This window comes from Hylaeus anthracinus, unplaced genomic scaffold, assembly GCF_026225885.1.
Source record: "Hylaeus anthracinus isolate JK02 unplaced genomic scaffold, UHH_iyHylAnth1.0_haploid 5, whole genome shotgun sequence".
Taxonomy (NCBI): Eukaryota; Metazoa; Arthropoda; class Insecta; order Hymenoptera; family Colletidae; genus Hylaeus; species Hylaeus anthracinus.
The window spans coordinates 9,078,491-9,100,180 of record NW_026535322.1 but is presented as its reverse complement, the minus strand read 5'-3'; the positions used below and the strand labels follow the sequence as shown (position 1 = coordinate 9,100,180).

Sequence of the window (21,690 nt, the reverse complement as noted above, 5' to 3'; positions counted from 1 at the left end):
ACTAGCGCTCTACAAATATTTCAAATGGAATCTTCAACATATTACTGTTCTGTTTCTTAGAGTCCTATCTTCTCTATCGCGACATTCCATTCGATTTTTCCAGCTCCGTCTGTCTCGAATTGGAGCACGAGTGCCGGGCAATCGAGTCGAAGAATCCTCCAGCGTCCAAGCGCGGTTCGTCAAAACGACGGACCTCTATCGGAACTTTTACGGCGGACAAAAGCAGGCCAGTTGATATCATCGAAAGTTTCACGGCAAGACGCATCGATGCTATCGATGTCTGTCACGGATGCCCGAGGAAGTAGTTTCTTCGCGGAAGCCAAAAACAACTCGCAACTCGCGTCTCGGAGGAGTCGCAGTTTACGAGCAACACTGTACGCCCGGCGAGTGTCGTTCGTGTCTCCGCGTGCCAAGGGTGGAAAACACAATTACCGGGGCGACCCCGTCGAGCACCCTCTTCCATTCATTCGCCGTGTAAAAGCTGTCGATTGGACCGAGGTCTTTAAGCTCCCTTTTCCACCGCTATAACCTTCCTTTCTTCGTTTCAAGGAGGACGCGCCGGTAAATGGTCCATCCGAGGCCAACCCACCCCTCTCCGACCCTCACCCGTCGTTTCAACCCCCGTTCTTATTACCGGCGCCCCCTCGACGCCCACCCGCCCCCTATATCCCAACAGGGTGCACGGAATTCACGTTTAGCTCGCGAATTTCCGCGCACCGACTCATCGGGACAATGCGAGGCGAAGCTCTCCGCCAATTTCGCCCAGACTTCGCAGTGCCACGTTTTCCATTAGACTTTTCACGGGGCTCGGGTGGCAAGGAAAAGAATCAGAGCCTCGATTCGCTCGGTTGACCCGAGCAGACGTTCGTTGCGAGCCGGATAGACCGGTTGCAGCTATTAACGAAAGACAAAAAACTGTGTGTACGTGTGTATATACGTGTGGCCCCTGCTAAAGACCCCTTGCCTGCGACAACGCTGTCTCGTTGCCAGGGTTTTCGCAAAAATTTACGTCTCTTCGAGGTGGTTACTTCGGCCGGGATTACGGGCCGCTGGAAAACCGCGGCGATTTTTCTACGCGGCCAAGACGAGACTGCTCTTCTTTTATTCGCTACCATCCGACCGAGGAAGATAGATCCTCCGCGGAGGGTTTTTCGTAACGCGAGATTTTTATCTGGCACGACCGGTTGGGGAATAATTAGCCCGAATCTCTCTGCTATCTCCAACGCGTCTTTTCGAGCGAATAAGTATTATCGTAAAGAGAGCGTTCGATTTGAAGATTCATCTGCCGATGTTAACTCATATTTGCATCACACTGAAAAGCGGAAAATTATCACCATTTGAATTCGATTGCCGAGTAACTTTCGCGCGTATATTCCACCTGGTGATCATGACCAGACAAGATGTGCGCGTAAACGCGCTAACGATGCACGTGGGTTAATATTTAATTAATGTAGAGATTGATCTACTATTACGTACGATATTTACATTTAATTAATACTATTACGTATGCCGTTACCACTACTGGTGTCGATGTATCGTTCATTTCCGTGAAACCTACACGAGAAGCACGTTATTTTCTCCTCTAGGATTGGTAATTCTCAGCTCGCAGACAGCTGGTTTTCCAAACGGTGAATAGTTTAGAAGTCCGTTGTACTTCAAAGCTACGGAGGCGCGTTTAATAATCGTTAAAGTTCGCGGCACGCTGTAAGACACGCCCCATTGTTATGAGAGTTACACGACCTAGTATATACGAGGAAAGCCCCGCGGTGGCACTATTTGCATACGTTCGTTTCGTTAAACTCCCCAGCCACGAGGTCTGTCCTTAAACGACTTTCGAGCGAATAAAAGTGAATTCGATTTCCCTGTAATCCACCGACACTGATACAAATCTAGATCGTTTTCGACATTGTTCCCTATCCCTTCGCAAGGAGGAAATGCATTTTTCAAACGGATATTATATTGTCCTTTCGAAAGAGGTCACGACATAGTCAATGCAACCTACAGTCAATCATATAAGTACCGTCTATGTCGATTAAAGAAATTGGTTTCAATGAAATTGTAGGTTAGACGTTTCCAAATAAATGCTTCGCTATAAATGTGAACATTTGTAAACTTCACACACGTACATGTTTATTTATAATGAATATTTGCAAACATCGAACCTATCATTTAATTTAAACAAATTTCTTGAACAGTCATTTCTTCAATCTTTTGCAGCTAAAATACTCGAAGAATTTGGTAGAAATTCAAAAACCTCAAACAACAAGAATATTAACGAAAAAGATGGTAATAGTGGCATAACTGATTAATAATTCCCCTGAATTTAACAAAAATATTTCAGCAGTATCTGGGCCACCAACAGCGCTCGAAGCGTTTCTCGGAGAAATCAGACTTCAGCGAGCGAATATCGTCAGCGTTGTCCAAAACTTCCACCCGAACTTCGTTTCCGGACGGCGTTTACCTTATTACTCGGTTTTACAATTTCGTCGGAAGCCGATCAAAGGATCGAGCCGAGTCAAAGGGCCACCGGTTATCTCTCAGATATTTGCTTTAATCACAAGTTCGGGCACTCGAGCTCCTCTGTATTCCAGTTATTTCCTTTAATCACAAGTTCGCCAGTCATTCTCGAAACTCCAAACATTTGATATTTACCCACCGATATACGTTTCTGAGAACAGGAAATCCGGTTCAACTGAACAGGACAGATAGTCGGAGATTCGTAGTGACTATAACGATTTGTAATCGTTATTACAAAACTTTAATGTCGTTTTTCATAAAACTAGGGTGGTCGATTGAAATCTAAATAGGTTTACACGATTCATATTTAATCAAAGAATGATCAAGCGAAGCTTTGTGAAAATCCCCCATTAAATAAATCCACGGACGACTACCCTTAAGGAATCTTGCAAGTCCTCGTCCCTTGAGTGTCTAATCGAAATCAATTGTCCACGACCGCGAAGCAATAGAAGGTGTAGGTCGAAACACCGCACTTCGACCCTCCTATAAGCAACCACCGGTCTGATAATCCTCGGTATCGGTCTAACAAATTGTGCGAAGTTCTCGATTCCCCTCGCGTCTCGACAAACAGGACGAAAGAAAACGAGAGCAGGGGAACGGTGGCCATGAAATGTGGAACAGCACACGGTCGAAATTGCTCCGCGTAGCAACTTTTTGCGGTTCGGAGACCGACTACCCCCGTTTTCCGTCCCTTGTGATTCTCCATGCCTCCCTGTTCCCGCTTCTTCTGGTGTCCCACTCATTTCCGCGACGATCCGTTCCGTTGTTACGGGCGTTCAAGCTTTTCCAGCGATGTACCGAGCACGGCGCGGCGTCGAATTCGCACCAACTTTCCCGTACCAGTCGTCGACCATTTCTACTTGCCGGGTCGGATTAATCTCCGCTTCGTTCCAACGCTTCCCGCACCGTATTGTTCTACGGTTTTATTTCCCCCGTGACTCCCTCTTTCATTATCCTTTCCTTTACAATTCCTGTTTCGTTGTCTCTTCTTTGCGCTCCTCCGAAGCCCTTCTTTAATCAGTTCGGTCCGCCTTCTCCTCCCTGCTCACGTACGTCACATCGATTCAACCTGTTGCGACGCACGGATAAAGCAATAACGGCTGGCCGTACGCTCATAGTTTTTCCTTTGCAGATCGTGCTCCTGTAGGGGTTTAATTAGCCGAGCAATGTCGAGCACCGGCTCCCATTTAAATCTATATGGAGAGCCAGACCAAATGGACCTGTTTAGCGTGGCAGGGAACTTGACAGATTTCTCGTCTATGCGATTATTTATTTCTGTATGGTCGGTAGTAATCAATCGTTAACGCTTTATCGTTGAAGTAAATTTCAAATAATATACTTGAAAGCGTTGAAAGCTGCTGGTCACGAAATTGAAATGTATAATTCGAAGTGCAAAGAGTTAAGATAAAAATGTTTTCCAAGGAAATCTTCATTCCCAACGGAAGATTCTGCTAATCGAGTGGCGGCGAACAAGATCCACGTCGAGAAATAAACGTCGCGCGAGCGGAAAACACGAGGGCGTCTCTTATTTCTGCGATCTAACTCGCGTTCTAGATGCCGTTGAAAAATTAACGAGCACGGCCTGCGACGGGAGGAACGAAAGCTCGTGGGCGTAAAGAGAAACAGAAATAAGGGAAAGAAACGGGACGAGCCGGGGGCTGCCGGTGACAGCGACTGGGAGAACGAGTCGTGCGAAAATTTCAGCACGGCGAGTTTTTCCATTCCGCGTCCACCCCATTAATGTCACGCGCCCGTGCACCGTTGCCCGCACGAAAAGCCCAATCGTGCTTTATTTCGTCGTTCTCTCGGCGACTGCAGAGCTCCGGAACCGTATAGGCAAACGAAAGAGACCAGAACGGGCTTGGGGAAACGAACGGGGGGAAGAAGTGGACGAGCGAAGGATATCGAGCGACGATGTTTATTCATTTATTTAACACATTTCCGAACGACGGAGTTGGACAAACTTAACTTCGAGAAATCGAATCTAGAATAACGACTTAACCCTTTAATTGGGACTTTTGGAGAGCCTACGTACGGACTGCGTGTAAACTGTGCGCGACATTTCTTCGTACGATGTGAGATCGAAATGAGTTGTAATTCATCTATACATTTTCATATGAAAATTCGAAAAAGGTGCAACGCGAACATCGCAATCAAAATCGAAATAAAAGAAACGACGATGGCAGTGAACCACTTTCTTTTCAGTTTCTTGGACACCAATTTAAGATGGCAATTTATTTCCATCCGTCCGTCAATCGCTGTCGCTTCATTAACAGACGAGTGCAGCCGAGTATGCGAATTTACGATTTAACGGAGAATGAGGTGTTTCCATTGTTAGGGGTTCGGCATCATTCCGTCGCTGCAACCCTGCTGACTGTTTAAACCGCTTAACCAATTCAGAGCTGGTCGACTAAATCCGCTAATGTTTCGGTCGGTATATCGATGTGGTCAATTAACCATTTCGGTAGCTTAACCGATTTGCCCGGTTAACCTTTTTGGTCGGTTTACTGTCGAGCCTCGACGATCTCGTTTCTGTTCAATTTTCACGGCAGCCTATCGTTCCAGAAAGGCTTAGAATTTCGATTCTCCGACCTGTAGTTTATGTAATCAATACACGCCGATTTGTTTTATTCTAACGATGTAAGCCTTTCTCTTTTCTCATCTGTACAGTATCTACCTTTCTACTTCTTAAATAAATTTAATTTCCACCCTTAATGGATTGTAATACGTCGAACGCTATCAGGAAACATTCTGAAAGCCTGACGTCTCCAAAAATTGTGTAGCGTGTGTGTGAACCACTGCGTGGAACTGAGCGAGCACGATTACGTTGTTTGGGTTGAGGTATCGATTGCAACCCCCGAAAACCTACGGCCGGCAGGGAGGGACCAAGCAACGTGCGTTACGCTGCGTCGTTTGCAAACAGAAGCTGGCGAGAAAATCGTGTGTGACGTTTTAATGTTTAACGAGTTTGTGTGTTTCATCTCAATGCTATTTATTTTTTCTTTCCTCTTAAATTCATTCTAATAAATCTTATTTTAACCGCATCGTTCCCTACAGTCGCATCGACGAAAAGGCGAAAGGGACGAGGTCGGAAAGGGCGGGAAATTTAAACGCGCATCCTCCCGATTGTCACGCGCTAATTCCCAGTCAACGATACCAGCGATTCGCCGCGCCAGGTGCAGCCGTTCTGGAAACTAGTTAGTAGTTGGACAAACAATTTCGAATTACAAGCGGCGCGTCTCTCTGGCCGTAACAGCCGCGGGATAGGCCGCCGCGGAACAGGAGAAACAGGAAAATAAGAGGGAACGGCGGGGGGGGTTGGAAGAGAGGGGTTGTTCGCGAAAGGGATCGTAGACAAGAGAGCTCTCGGTACATATTTAACGAAACGGAGCGAAGGGACGAGTGAAATTGAAATTGTCGTTGACGCAAAATTAAAATTACGCTTTCTCGCTTCGGACGACACCGCGATATTAGTACGCCCCGCCCGTCCCCCCTTCGCCGCGAATTTCTTCGCCTCGCGATTAAAAGCTGACGCGAAGTCACGCGCCCAAAAGCGTCCCTACAGTCTGGGGAGTGGTATCCAGAGATAAGCACAACTCTCTTCTAGATCAGAAATGTCAAGTTTGCGAACGAAAGATAAGAAACTCTCGGGCTTGTTTGTTTAATGGAAATTACAATCCGAGTTGTAGTTCTTCGACGATAGAAGGAATAACAGAAAATTGTTCGCACGCGTTCGTGACGATGTTAATTCGTTTAAAAATGACTGGAGAGCCTTGGTTGCACTCGAAACAATTAATTTTTTCTTATCGTTTTCATGATCAAAATATGATCTTTTATTGGTCTGAAAAGAAGACTATGTAACTGTTCAATTGAATATACGTTGCGAATAAATAGCCGCAAAGATCTTTAATTCGTCGTCTATTATTCGAACAAAGTTGAGCTCCACCCCGGTGCTAACGATCGCGCGTAAATGAGTTGCTCGCGTAGATGCTAAGCGACTGATACACGCCTGGACTAATACGCGCACCAAGTCCTCATAAATTAGTGCCGCGAGTAAGTTCCCATTTCCATCCATTTCGCCGCAAGTTGCGTAGTCTCGAGTATTGCGTCTGGCACCGTCGCTGTTCGATAGGATGGAGAAGTGGAGTAATACGTCTCCCTGATAATTATTTTCTTACACCTTCATTATTTTATTATAGACGTACAAATATAAACACGATCAAGATTAATTAATTACTTTTATTTCTACTCGGTTCGTAGCACAAACGAAAGGACACTTTCTTCATGGTAGAAGTCTTCGAAAGACGTAAAGAATAGCCTCTGTCTAGCCAACCCAGGGCTACAAGAATCGTTAAATAACGCGTTAGTCTCTCCAAGGACCACCTAACTCTTCCTCGCGGAAACCACTGACAGAGCTTTCCCTCCCTTCTCCACGAGATCAAACCGCGACCTAACTTAGACTTAACCCAGACCTAACTCAGAGCTATCGACATTTTTTCGAGTCAAATATAAGCTTGATACGACTTTCGTACACGAAAATGCTTTCATTTTACCAACCATGGATCCGAATCACGCAAATTTCAAGACACTGATTTCGATCCATAAAACAAGAAAATAAAACAAGACTGGACCCAATGATAGAGAGCTCAAATATTAGTTGCTCCCGTGGCAAGGAAACCATCTTTGTAATTTATCGTTTACAAGCGGCGTTTAACCTCTGTGCGCGAGGAAAGTGCATTCGGTAACGAGGATTTTCAACGGCGTTGGTCGCGAGTTTAAAGCGTTATTCTCGGCCGACGTCGATGGTCGCCCCGAAACTCGAGAAACCCTTTTCACGGTGCGCCGACAGATCCCTCGGGTGAGGGCCGGGTAACACGGTTACCGCCCCAACGAGGAAAAACCGCGGCGTCTCTGCCCCGCAAGCCCTCGTGGAGAAACTCGACGTTCCGCTTTAAAACGGGACCAGGCGCTTTTTTTCATTCTCCGCTTTGACGCGACGCGACCAGACGCAACGCGCCGCACCGTTCGAGCTTTGACGTTAATAACCCTCGCGTCGAGATACAATGTAAACACCGCGAGGCAACGGGGAAAAAAACCGGGGCAACAATTTTCTGAAAATGCCGCTCGTTCGACGCGGTACATCGTCATCGACCACTTCCGTCAAATTCGCTGTATCTTAAGGAAGACGTCTCCCCTTTGGAACATATCGGACCTCTGCAGTCAGCAAAGTTGGTTAACGCCAAGTTTACGGAGATTTTTGTATACACCTTCGAGATTAAATTCCTTAGACAGAAATGAATTTGGATATACAGTCAATCCCATAAATATTCGTACCCTCTATGTTTATTGAAGAAGTGATTAAATTTAGTAATAATGTTGATATTACCAAATGAATTTTTCATTATGAATATGTATGTGAATAAGCTTCTACATGTATACAATAGTGGTCAACGTCGTTACTTCCTACCGAATAAAATGATAAATACGAATCGTCTCAGAAAGAACATTGTCAAAAGAAAAGACAACAACCCTCTATCCAGAACGCAACCCCTGAATACCCAAACAATGATCCACGACGCTCATTTGATTCAGAGAAAGGTATCGCGTTCCTCGCTTAATCGGACGTAGTTGATTGCCGAGTTCTGAGAAGGGTTAAAATACCAAACCGTTGGAACGCAACCGCGAACGCGAAGGTTAATATCGATGTCGTCGGCGGACAATTGAATGCCGATTTCCCAGCGGGCCGATCGGCGATTTCATCGAATCGTAATATCGTACGGGGCGTATACACGATGTGCATCCTGTTTATCAGCGGCCGCGGATGGTATCGAAGGGCCAGGGGTAGCGTTGACGAGCAACGCGAGGGAGAGGGTTCGAGTGGTTCGGTTACACCTGCTATGACTAGATTTCAATCTGCGAGCAGCGTTCGCTCGCGTGCCCCGCGAACTAGCTTAACCCAGCCTAACCTTCGACCACGGTGTGTATTTTCAGCGTATTACGGCCACCCCTGACCACCTATCCCCTGGTACCCTTCATCGCGGAAGCCGGATAACGAGTAAAGCGCCAGGACCGATACGGTGAAATCCGTGACAGATTTCCGTTGGAATCGAAGATTCGCGTGGAAAAGAAGGCGCCGTAACCATAAATCGCGTTGCGACGAGAATGGCCACGAGACAGACTGGCAGAATCCGATACCGTTGCGTTCTCCCGATTTAAAAGTCCACTTTGTTATGTCACGAAGGCAAGACAAGTGACAAGAATACTCAAGACCGCTGAAAATAGGGTGATCGTGGTATACCGACGCGATATTCGACTTTGTACTATGCCGAGTTGAACTATGATAATTCGAAAACCTGTACAGGACTGCGGTTTTCCTCATTCGTTGCCCGGAACTCGAATTTAGAACGCATATGGGAACGCTTTAAGGGTGTTTTTTTAAGAAACAGTGAATTTGGAAAATTCAATTGTTTAAACCTGAAGATGGAAGAGGCACCCGCGTACGAGGGTTATCGATCATCGAGTAGTCAAAAGCGCATCAAACTTCCATTTTTAGCGAAATTCGAAAAATCTAACCAGCCTCGACCAGCATCGCGGTCGAAGAGGGTCGAGTTTTCTCGTTTGTATGTACCTCTGTGCCCGTTCCATTTGTAGGAAGTAACACTGGCCCGAGGAGTCCGTGATTCGGGTCGAAACCGGATGCCGCGGTGGACTGGCTGGCGATGGGCCGACAGTGCCAGTCGAACGTGCCGCTGTTAACAGTTTCCGTGGAGTTAACAAGGTTTCGAATCCGCGGTGGAACGCGGGACAATGGGACGACATTAGGGCTTGCCGTCTCCGGACACCTAAACCTACCCCCATTTCGAGACCGCGCCGAGAGTTCTCTCAATATGCCGTTGTTGTCCTCCCTTTCTCGACCTGCTTTTCCCTCCTATTACCATCCTTGAACACGCGACTTTTATTCACCTCCCTGTTCCATTTCATTCCGCCACTCACAGCCACGCCCCAGAGTCCAGCTGTACCTTGATTTTTATATATACCTCACCTGCAAGAATTGAATTGTTATTTTTCCTTTCTTTAAGATAAGAGTATCAAAATCAGACCACTACGAGATCTCAGGAAAAAGGTCTTCCAAGTTTTCAATTTTTTATCTCTGACATTAAACGTCCTATGAATAAACTGTAAATGTCAAAAAGTTCCGCCTTGTAATTTCCTATAAGCTGATATTTTTTTCAAATCCACACCCCTACGCCACTTAGAATTTCCAGCAAATATCGTCCCGTAGTCAAAGGGTTAATCCGTATATGATATCTTTTCGTACAACTTCTTCCACCCTCCGTCGCTGTTAATTTTACTCCCACAATCGACACTGCTGTTTAACACCGCTACTTTATCTCCGTTCCCTTATCAGTACTCTCCCGCGACAGAAAGTCGATAGCACGAGATAGTCCTTATTCTCCTTTCACGTTCCATCGAGCGGACCTTCTCGTCGCCAGGGTGCATCGTCCTCCCCCAGCCCCTAATTGTCAGGATCTACGCGTGACTCGACTGCCGTGGCCAAACTTCATCCCTCTCGGTTGCCTGCTTGGACCACGTCTGCTAAATACGCGCCACGGTGCTCAGACGGGAGCGTCTAAATTGTTGCCGCGATGGAATTCGACGGGGACCGTCCGACGACGACGTTCGAGGAAATGAAGACTGTTTTGAGCAATGCATTTTCGAGGTATAGTCGGCGATGCCCGGAAATTCTTGGAGGTAAATGAGGATACCTCGTCTCTAATGAATGTTGGGAATGACGCGTTGAGTTTATGTCGCAATTCTAATTCTAAGCTTGAATTAAGGTAATCGCGTCGCTGGTATGACCGTTAAGGAAAAATAAAATGTCCTGCCGTTCGAGAATTAAGGACGCGAAACGCTACAATTTCGGTCTGCATTTTGATTGCAAAGATACTTTGAAGAGTGTCGAGACAAATTTCGAGAAAATAAATCTGTAGAATTGCTGCAGTCACAGCACCGAGTATGAAGATACCTCCCCCTTCTCAGGTCATCATTGTGCACCCTTAAAGGAAACAATCGAACTAGTCCTCGGCCCGCAAATTGATTAATTAATACATACAAGAGCGAAACAATCGAGCTTTCCTTAAAAGTAACATCGAAACCCACGGTTTTGAAGCTCGCCAGGCCCGCGGGGTCATCGGTGCGTTAACTTTGAGACCAAGTTCTCTTCCGCGTCAGAAATTTGCTCCAGAACAAAGACTCTGGCCGGTTGACAATTCAACTAAACGCATAGCAAGCTGCCAGTGTTCCCGCAGACGCGCAAGAGAATCGCGAGCGGGGACGAGAGAGCTCTAAAATTCGCGAGTAACGTCGCGTTTATACACCGTCGAGCCGACTTCCCGGACCTCCCTTTCCCCCCTGGCTTTGTGCGGCGCGCATAAACTCCGCAGAGTGGTTTCGCAGTTTCATTAACGCGGGGAACTTAAGCGAGCGTGCACCAACTTACCGCTAATTCAAATTAAGTCGAGCAAAGCCACTGGCCGATACGGGTCGTTTAATTAGCCGTACGAGGGACGAGTGAATTATTGCTCGCGAGATCTTGGCCGGGAACCCTCGCGGGGCAACATCGATCTTCCGTGTCATATTTCTCTTATGCTGGCTCCCGCTGTCCGGGTACAAATTGTCGGGAAATTAATAAGAAAACTCCTCTCCTCCCCCTATCCTTCTTTCCCACCATGGCTCGGTTCCGCGTAATTGCGCAGTCGCGGACCACCGGAGATTATTGGATTTTAACTAAGTAGCCCGTGCACGAGATTTTACAACAATGGATTCCTCCCATGGATGGAACGAACGGACCGTCGCGAAAACGATTGTGCAAACGTGGCTCCGCTGGAAATTTCATTAAAAACCCAACCCCCACACCCCCTCGCCGCTGGACCCTTGTCCGCGATTCCCCCGAGCCAAAGAAGCTTTTAAAAAGCCTTTTAATGGCTCTTGTCCCGAAATAATTCCCAAGTTCCGACGAACTTTTTTATCAGGATTTACGATCGAACCGGTTAGGTATTTTTATCGATCGTCTCGAGCCACCGTTTCAGAGGAAGGTTTTCCGCCGACGAGGAGATTCGTCGGGACGAAAGGAAGACGCCAACACGGCCCAGACGTTGATCGAGGGAAAGAGTTCTTTAGAGACGTTTCGAGGAGAGCAGCGATTCCGTGAAACGAATTAATAATTTATAAGAGTGTCCTAGCGTAGAAGTTGCTGCTCAGTTACGTTTAAAACCTTGTTCGTTACGAGTACCAAAGAATTATATAATACATGTATAATATGTAAATAAATAAATCGTCGCCATCAGTTCTCGGTTCGTTTGTTAACCCAACTATCGTCCGACACCGTCCTACAGGATGTTTCGTAATATGCTGATGTACCTGCGAGGGCGAATTTAGCGTGCATGAAATAATGAAAAAAGTTGAGCCGAACGTACGGTATACTATTCGACCCTGTTTCCAGCTATTTCTGTGTGTTTCGCCAGCGATTTACCCGGTTCGAAATAGCGAAACGAGGAAGAAGCACGTAGAATTCGGGATCTCGAGGGCGAGACAGGTGAGCGCAGGCAATCCGGCAATCGAAGCGAGCGTCGAAAGGTTTACGAGAACTGATGACGTTTGCGCGTCGCGATGCGAAGCGAAGCGTCGACCAAAGCTTCCCGATTTCCTTGGATCAGAGACTCCCGACGGGTTGCCTGCAGTCGGGATCCAGATTAATTAGTATCCGTGCAATCAAGGTATTGGCGCGTCGCTTGGATCCACGGTGGCGGTTGGCTCTTTCGGGGGAACGATCCCTTCGAGGGATTTCGATGGAAGACCCGGGGCCCGTGATCGCCGCAATTTACGCAGGAAGCGCTTTCGCAGATGCAAACGCGACGCTCGCTCCGCCGCGCGTCCTCAAAGACCCGTTTCCGAGGTTAAGACGGCGGATCGCGGCGGGCACCCGAGCGAAATGTCATCAGACGTCGATACGCCGCGTATCGGGAAAGCGGAAACGGCGCGAGGATGTCGTCGATTTGCTCCAGCCACCGAGAGATCAAAGTTACCTGATCGTACACTGATTAACACCAAGGGCAACCTATCCGCGAGACCGAACACCGCGGGACGTGATGGATTTCGTAACTAGGCGAAAACTGAGAACGTCGAAGCAGACAATTTCTGTTTGTATCACAAAGTTCGGTAACGAGAAGAGGAATTGATTCACCCAGAACAACCGTTGTTTACCAGTCGATAACCTACCCAGAATCTTCGACGGAGTCTTTCCAATTTACTCAGTTCGCTTACGACTCGAGCTAACGAACCTTGGTTATCTGACAGACTCCCGATATTCTCCGCATTTAGTAAAAATGTAAATGACACGAGACGACTGACGAAAGCAAGCCGAGGAGAGCGTGATCGATTCCTACGGCCGGGATTGAAAACTTATCCAGCTCCTAATCTCGCGGCTCAAATGAACGAGCTGCACGGAAATACGAATAAATCCGCTCCCTTAATATCCGCGAAAAAGATTTCCTCAACTATCGAGAATCCGTCAAAGAGTTTTGTATTTCCATGCATTCCCTCTAGAGCTTGTCGATTCGCGATGCTAATATAGGGATGCTAATTAGAAAAAATACAGAATTGATTGGAAAAAGTGTTTCTTCGGTGAACATTTGATCAAGGTATGGAGTGCGATTGTATCGTTATGTTGTCTAATAAATGAATACTTTCCTACATTGTGTCGATTTAACACTAAATCTACCACGACCAGTCAACCGACTAATCTTAGTACAGGTTCGTAATTGTCTTTGGAACAGAAGCAAATTGTTTGAAAAAATTCGCTATGCCTGTCTCAGTCTGACACTGTCCCGGAATTCGAGCGATCCATCTCGCATAGTAACAGAATCCTTAAAGTCAACCGTGAACCCGACGAAAAGTTTTAACGTTCTCGTCGCAGCTCATGAATTCTAATCCTCTCGCAAAACATGCCGTCCAAATCCCGCGCAATGGTTACCGACAAGAGGGCGAAACATTTGTCAAAGCGTTTTATACAGGGGGTGTACATTGTTGCCAGTCGCGTCGTCTGTTTGGTCTCTTTCGGAACGTTAATCTCGACAGTGCGATGGAGGGGTGGGTCGGACGGGCGGAAGTAAATATTTTTCCCAGGGGGCACATTTCCGTCGTTTTATTCGATTATCAGTCGCGATCGAACGCGGCATTGGCTGCCGCCTGTATATATCTTCGTTTCGTAATTTACGAAAGGCGAAACCTGCAGTTGCTGGCGTCGCACGTTTCGCAATTCATAACTTCCCCTGGTAAGCTGTACCGTCGACTGCCGAAATTGACGGCCGGCTATATACGCGTATCCAGACCCGGCGACGAGTGTCGCTGAACGTTTTTACCCGCAAAATGATACACGACCGCCGAAATTGCGTAAACACAGACACCGGCGTTCCTTTTTTGCTTTCACGGCTGTTGTACGCGACGGGTATCGATGAAAATACACCTCCGCAATTTTTTTTTTTTTTTTTTTGCTTACGTGTGTCTGCGTTTCAAAAATTCAATGAAGATTCTGTACCGCGTTGACCATCGGACAGATATCCTTAAAATTTGCTGCTAGGATTAAATATTACTTTCGACTATTGGAGGTATTTATTTTTGTAGATTCATCAAAATTCGTAAATTTCCTTTAAATTTGCTCCTTTGATGCTTCGCTTTCAGATTAAATTTTGTTAGTTCTTCAGTGAAAAGCACTGTCATCGATGCGTAGGAGACCTGGCGATCAACGTGCTACAGAAATTCTGTAAGCGTATACGCGCGTACACTTAGAAATTTTCTGTATGCAAGGCATTCATGTCATTCAACTTGTGAAACGAAACAAACATCGATGAGAAGGAAGTATTAACGTTCGAGTTGCCCCGCTGAGTCTCTCTATTTTTCAACACGCAGCGTCGATTAGAAGACGTTGGACGCGGAAACGTCGACAACCCTCGCGACACGCTCCGGCGTATTTGCGTTTACGATAAAAGGTTATCAGTCGCGTCCATCGAACTAGGCAATACGGTGCAATCGTTGTCCATACCGCGGCGTTAAATTTATTACCAGCGGCATAAAATTGACCGTCGACGAGGACATCGCCGGCGCATAACCGCTGTCCGCGCGATCGTTACCTATGACCGATGCTTCGGTCAGGTAATGTTGTTCGCTGCAATCTGTTACCGCGATCGGGACGTAAAGTTTACATCGACGATACGTAATTTCGACGACAGCTTCCCGCTTCCACCCTTCTCCCAACCGTGGTCGGTGATCGATACAGGCCGAATCAACCGCGTCTCCGCTCGCCGACATCGAGGAATCGATAGGCCGGATTCGAAACTTTGCTCTTAGCTCGGGGGTAATTTAACGCACGCTTACTTCCCTCTGCTGAAATTACGAAACTGTTGTCAATTTCTGAAGGCAAAGTAACTCGAAGCCCTTCGATCTTGCACAAGTACACGAAACTATTCTACCCTTTCGAAGAGAAGAATTGTCGACGAGATATCAGAGGTACTAAATAAGAAACTGTATGTACGGTGGAGCCTCGATATAATTAACTTTCCTAACTTGACATCTAATGTATCAGACTTATTCGTTCTTCACATTCATTCAATTCTTGCTTTAACTTTACTTTGCATTTGCTTACATACTTCTGTTCATAATTCTCTAATGTCTGTTGGATGTACTGTCCCCTTCCCCTATAGCTCGGGTACCTCGGGATTGCCAAACCCGTACTGTAGCTACATTCACAATCAAACATAGCTGCAGCCCCTGAGGACAGCAGAGAGAAAAATATTCTCAAATTATTTGTAAATTGATGGGTGTGCTGCAATAAGGAGGGAGCTCCAAATATTGATCCTCTCCCTACCCCTCTGAAAATGAAGGATGGAACCCGGAACGACGTAATTTCATAAATAGGTACCTATGCTATGATATGAAAAAGAAATAGAAAGAAAATTTCAAACATCTGACTTTCAAAACGTTTTCTTTAATTACCCAAAAATTTGAACCCCTCAATTCCAAATATCTACAAATTACACTTTCACCTTTCCCTCCTCAAGTCACGGTCCCAACGAGACTTAAGCCGGTTAATCGTGATCCCAGCGTATGATTAATTCCATCTCGAAACGCGTGGCTCTGGTGTTAAAGTTCTCAAAGTTATACCTTAATGACGAGCTAACGGAACTAACGCTGCCACCGCACCGCGTTGATTAAACTATCTCCCAACGATCGAGAAGTTCGATAGCACTCATCCAGATCGCGACATCCCGTCCCAGGATCGGGATACGCGCTCGAGCCGTGTTTCCGCGAACCTCCCGTTATTAAATAACGATCGACTCGAGGAACGAGAGTGGCGGTGATACGTCACAGACGACGACGACGACATAGACGACAACGATCACCGTAACGATATCGTTGTCGTTAGCGTTACGGCATTATCGCGGCCGTCGCTTCTACAAACCGTGGCGGCGCGGCTCGTGTAACGATATTAGAGGATAATGGGAGCCTCGCAACGTCGTCTACGCCGTCTACACGGAGTGATAATAGTCGTACGCATGCTACACACGCGCGGTGCACGCGCCAACACGACCGTTCGCGTTTGCATCGGCCGCGATTCGCAGGACGCGGGATGGTAATGAGAGCTTCGCCAGAGGGGCTTCGGCGTACAATGCAATTCCGCTTGTTACCGATAACAGCACCGCAATTCCAGAACGCTCGTTACCAATGTCCCTCCTGTTTTTTCCCTTTCGCACGTCCCACTATCATCCCCGTGAAACTTTCGCATTCTTTTCTGTCCACCGCCGCGATACGCTCGCGCACCTTCCACGTGGTCATCTCCCGACGTTCGGACGAATTCATCTTTATTTATTTTTGGAACAAGGACCAGGTTTCAGAGTAATTAAATTTACTGTACTCTCTCTTTATGCACGGAGGTTAAATTAGATCGTACATGGTCGACAAGGACTTGGACGACCAGAACTCGCGACACCAACATTGGAAATAAATAGGCTATCGTATCGTACGTTGCCATATTAAAGATTATAGTTTTCGAGGGCACGAAAGGCGTGTAATTTAAAGATTTATCTGCTAGCGTCATCTCCATGGAACTCGAAAACGAAAAGTCGTTCTGGAAACGTGACGGGGGAAACAACAACGCCGAAATAGGCTCGTTTCGGCGACAATCAACGGAAGGCGATCGCTACCTGTCCGAGCCGGTCGAGGACAAAAGGGGACAACCGGCTGATCCACGATCATTAATCAGACGGACGGCATATAGAGCGCAATTATCCGACGGTAATTAACTTCGCAAACTGCAGCCCCCGCGAAGTCTAGCGAGGCGAACGCGCAAGAGGACGGGCCAAGAGGTGGGTTCGGAGGGATGGTTGATAACGGCGGCGTTGGTGGTGGCGGCGTCAGCGGTGGATGGTAGATGGTTTGGATGGAAGGTTCTTCGTGGGTTCCGGCCTGATGGAGCTGTTCTGGAATTATACACGGGGTTAGCCCTGAAAACCAGGCGGCAGCCAGCTTTTGCCCCGGAAACTAATTTAACTCTCGCATCCTCCGTCCTGCCTGCCCCTCCGCCAGACTCGGAACCCTCGCCGCCTCCGCCGACCCTCGCCGATTTCCAGCTTGCTGTCTGTGCGACGCTGGGCGTCCGTGCGCGCGTTTCCCTCTGAATAGAATACACGCGGAAGAGGCTGCCGGGGCGAATCGACTGGAGGAGACTAAATACGTCGATGAGAAGTTCGTTCGATTTCGCTGAGCTTCAAGGGGGCTGGAAGAAAGTACGCCGAGGTACCGACAGCGAATCGGGGGCCACTCGAACCCGCGAATACGCCCTGATCGCGAACTTCGTTCGAGTGCCGGCCACTCCGGGGCCTTAATTAAAGGGCTCGTTGAACGGAAATGCGATCGAACGGGGGTGCATCGCGATGCGACCCCTCGAATCGGGTCAAGCTTCCTCTGACCGATTCGAAAACGCGAGTGGTCGCTGCGAAGTCGCTGGTGATACGCATACGTCGATGTTCCTTGAACTACTTTACATTTTCATCTATCAGGTGCATGCATTAATTTCGTAGATTAATAATTTTTCAATAATTGTCCCCATGCAGAGAAATTAACTGTCGTATTAACGTTCTAAATGCTGATTAAAAAATCAGCTTTACGCTCGGTGACCTCTCTTTATAAGAAATCTTCGACGCGAGCGTAATCGTGGCTCGGTTCACGATGAAAATTCGCGCGTGGATGAATAACCGTTTTTTGCCATCGCCGTTTCATTAAAGAGCGGCACGGAAGCGCGTTCGTATCCGCGGATAATGGAAATGCGTTCGCGGCGATGTGAATTTCGCAAATTAACGCGCGGTGCGCGCATCGGGCCAATCGGTGTTCCTCGATATTCGTACAATTAACAGGTGATATTAATTGGTCGAAGCGGGAACTATTCTTCCCATCGTTCGAGGGTCGCCCGCGACTCTTTCTTTTAATGGAACCCGCGGCGGTTAGATCTGACGGACCCCTGGATTATGGAAGCCTCTATCTATTCGGTTGCTCTCAGCCGCTCGCTAATTCAATTAGCCAATTTTCATTGTACCGTTCGCACGCCCACCCAGTCCGTTTTAATTCTCGAATAGATCCAGCGACTGTAGCCGATATTCCTCCGACCCACTTTTCATCCCTAGCCCCCCCTGGTTTTTTTTTCATTTTCACCGTTTTTCCTCGTACGCCAAGTCTGGCTACCGTCGATTCGGTGTTTGCCCACGGTAAACGGTAACTTCGTTTTCTCGTTACTCGAGAACTCGAACCGTGTTCTGTCTAGCGTCTGGCCACGGACGTGTCCATAAAATATCCGCTAATGCATCGTTGATATGTTCCAACGAACGAAACGCGCTCCCATTGGGAGGAAACCAACGCTCGGTTCGATCTGCGAGCCGTGGTCACGTGAACGGTGTAAATACAGGTTCCTTAATTGCGTTGATATCGAGCAAAGCTTGGCGATAGCTCTATCTCGATAACAGAATTTACAAATTGACGATCCATGTACATTCGTTCTGATATAACGCTTACGACTGTTACCAACGCAGAATAAACAGGACGATGTCCCAGAGGAGAACGGGATCGGCCAGCGTATACTTAAAAAAAAATACCAACGTATCGGAAACAGCCACCCCCATTGTGGCACAGCTTAGCTAACCCTCTGGCAGATACGAACGAGCGATACAGCACGTTTCTGATTGCTTTCCTCAATTCCTAGCCGCAACGATTCCCTTTTACCTCCCGACAACCCTCTATCATCCTCTCCGCATCAGTTTCTACGACCAGCCGAACCCTACGCCTGGTATCACACCGTTCTCAAGAGGCTAACCTTTTCCAGCGGAAGAAAGACTCCGAGCCGAGAACAAACGAAGAAATCCGTGGGGGACCAGGGGGACAAAATAGAGAAAAAGCTCTCTCGAATAATTGTTCGATAATGGCGGCAGAGCAAAGCCAAGGACGAAATAACCGTGACGAAATTCAGAGAATTCGTTTATGAAACTTTCGAACGAAATGAAACGCGGAGCAAAGGTGAGAGGAGGTTGATATGTACGGAAGAAAACGAATAGATACCGATGACAGCGAAGGGGACGGAAGAACGATGGAAAAAGAAACGTCAGAGGGTTGACGATCAGAGGGGAGCCAACCAAGGGGACCGGCTCTACGGGATTAAGAGCCCATTAGCCTTTCATTAACTCGACGGCGGATCGCAGGGACGAAGGACACACTTTTCTAACCCTTTCTTTGTCACTGTCCCCTGAGCAAAGGGGACAAAGGCAGCATCTCGATGAAAACTAGATCCATTCAACCGCAGAGCCACTCACCACCTTGCCACTTATGCACGCGAACGAGCTCCTCCACGATTGTCTTCCAGTTTTCAGAACCGTCTCGTGTCGGTCGAAAAGTTAGGTATGCGCGAGCTGCCCTTGGAATAAAGAGATCGTTCGAAGAGACGGGGCACGGAAAGATTTAAATTATTTAGCGCGGAGAAAAATGGGAGACGAAGGGCGAGGAATATTCTGCCTGTACTTCGGACTGAATAATACATCTGCACGGTAAATAAGCAACAGTGGATCGCGTGTTTTCTGAGACTTTCGTAGCGGGGACATTATTATTGAAAAATCAAAGATTCGCGGCGACCAGAGTTCCTCTAAGAAAAACATAAGACATTCTTGGAAAAAAATCTTGGGTCGAATAATTCTGTTTGTGCAGCTCCTGGCTATCGACCTAGGAACACTTGAAATTTTCAATGTTTTTCGTGTTTTGATAAAGGTAACAAGGTATTTCTACTGTGATGGGGCGAATAACTAGTCCTAACGACACTTTTCTTCAATTGAATGCAAAAATATTTCACGTGGTACTGAATTCACATGTTGAATTCACGTCCTATCGATACTAATAAACCGATAAAGTAATATAAATGAACGGAAATAAAATAAAATAAGCTCTACCGAAAAATCGATACCGAAAAAGTAATGTTAATTATATTACTACTTAATTATATTATTAGTAGGGTTAATTATCCGTGGGAACAGAAATTGAGCGAATCTAATTACGTTTGCTCAGAGGCTGAAGGCCCTGGTCCACGTCAATTAAAACAATAATAAACGATAATTATCGGTACATTTCTGACGGATACCGCTATCGCATCGACACGAACAATCGCGAGGAATATTTTCGCGCTACCCGCCGACGCGTTTCGTTAAACGATAATTGACTGTCAAACTCGCGGCACATCGTGCGCGCGCTCGTTCGACTGTAATCCCAGAAACGAGTTAATTGCGTTATGGCTGTCATTATCTCGGTCGCTGAGCACGCACTTCTCGAGAGAAGCATGCAGTTCACCCGCGCCCACCCACGAGAACGCGGCGCCGCGCACGTAATCCTGGGGAACGTTCCGCTGAAACGTTTACTTCTAAACGTGCAGGGCAAGAGAAATTCTCTCTACCGCTTATTTGATTTCCCGACGCTGCGCGCCGCGACGCGATGGTTCTCGGACTCGCTTCTTTTTACGGCGACCTTGTACTCCAACTTTCGAAATGGTAAAATATAGAAATTGTTTAATTGTTTTGTGCTCTATCGAGTAGTACAGGATAGCGCGTGGCACAATGCAAAGGAACTAAAATGCGTGCAACTGCTTGTAAACGATTAAATTAAAACGTAGCAAGAATTGGTACGCGTAGAAATGTTTGAGTAACAAATTCATTCTAGAACTACTGGGAATGTATGTAATATACAGTCAGTCCCATGAATATTCGTACCTGCTATACCTATTCAAGAAATCTGTCTAAATTAAATTGATAATTAAATATTAATGTTTATTAAATTTTAAAATCCTCCCAATTAAATTTATTACATTTAAAATCAAAAATATTAATCATAATATTTAAATATAACTAATTAAATTCTACAGGGTCCTCTCGTCCCTTAATTCAATTTAAGAATTTTAACTTAACTAAACCTGTCATTCAATTTAGATAGAATTCTTTAATAGACGTAGAAGGTATGAATATTTATAGGACTGACTGTAGATCCAAGTCTTTTAATGTTCGCATATTAATGTTCATTCCCACTGCAATTTAATTGTTCACAAGCTGTTACGTATTTCTATCCGCGCTGCACTTTTATTTTGGTGTCATTCGAAGCTACATTTTCTAGGCGGCGCCGGCATTTCGAAAGATGTCGAAAGACGCGGGACATCCAGCTTCAAAGCAACTGGGAAAAGCGCAAGAGATGGATATCGCGAAACAGCCATCCGCTGGTTGTCAGCTTCTTCTCAGAGGGATCCCTTTTAACGGGAGCCAACGTTAATTAACGCGCTCTGCCTTCTTGGTGACGTTTGTCGTTACGTCGACGCGCTTCTCGTTTCCCCGCTCCGGATTCAGAAGCTTTTCCGAATTTTTATGAGGGAGGAACGACGCTCGACCCGGTTAGCAAGAGCTGGAATCGAAGTGCCCGCGCGACGTAATCGAGTTAATCCATTCATAAACGCGAAAGAAAAATAATTTCATCATCGAAACGTTGTCATGCTTTTGCTTACTCGTCGCATTAAAACAACAAATTTATTAGAATAGACGAACTTATTCG

At 46.6% G+C, this 21,690-nt stretch overlaps 1 protein-coding gene across 4 annotated transcripts in view; it reads right to left on the bottom strand.

Annotated features, from left to right (window-relative positions):
* Positions 1-21,690, bottom strand: part of LOC128896078 (beta-1-syntrophin) — a 319,965-nt gene that overhangs the window by 122,753 nt on the left and 175,522 nt on the right. The gene's annotated exons all lie outside the window — the stretch shown is intronic.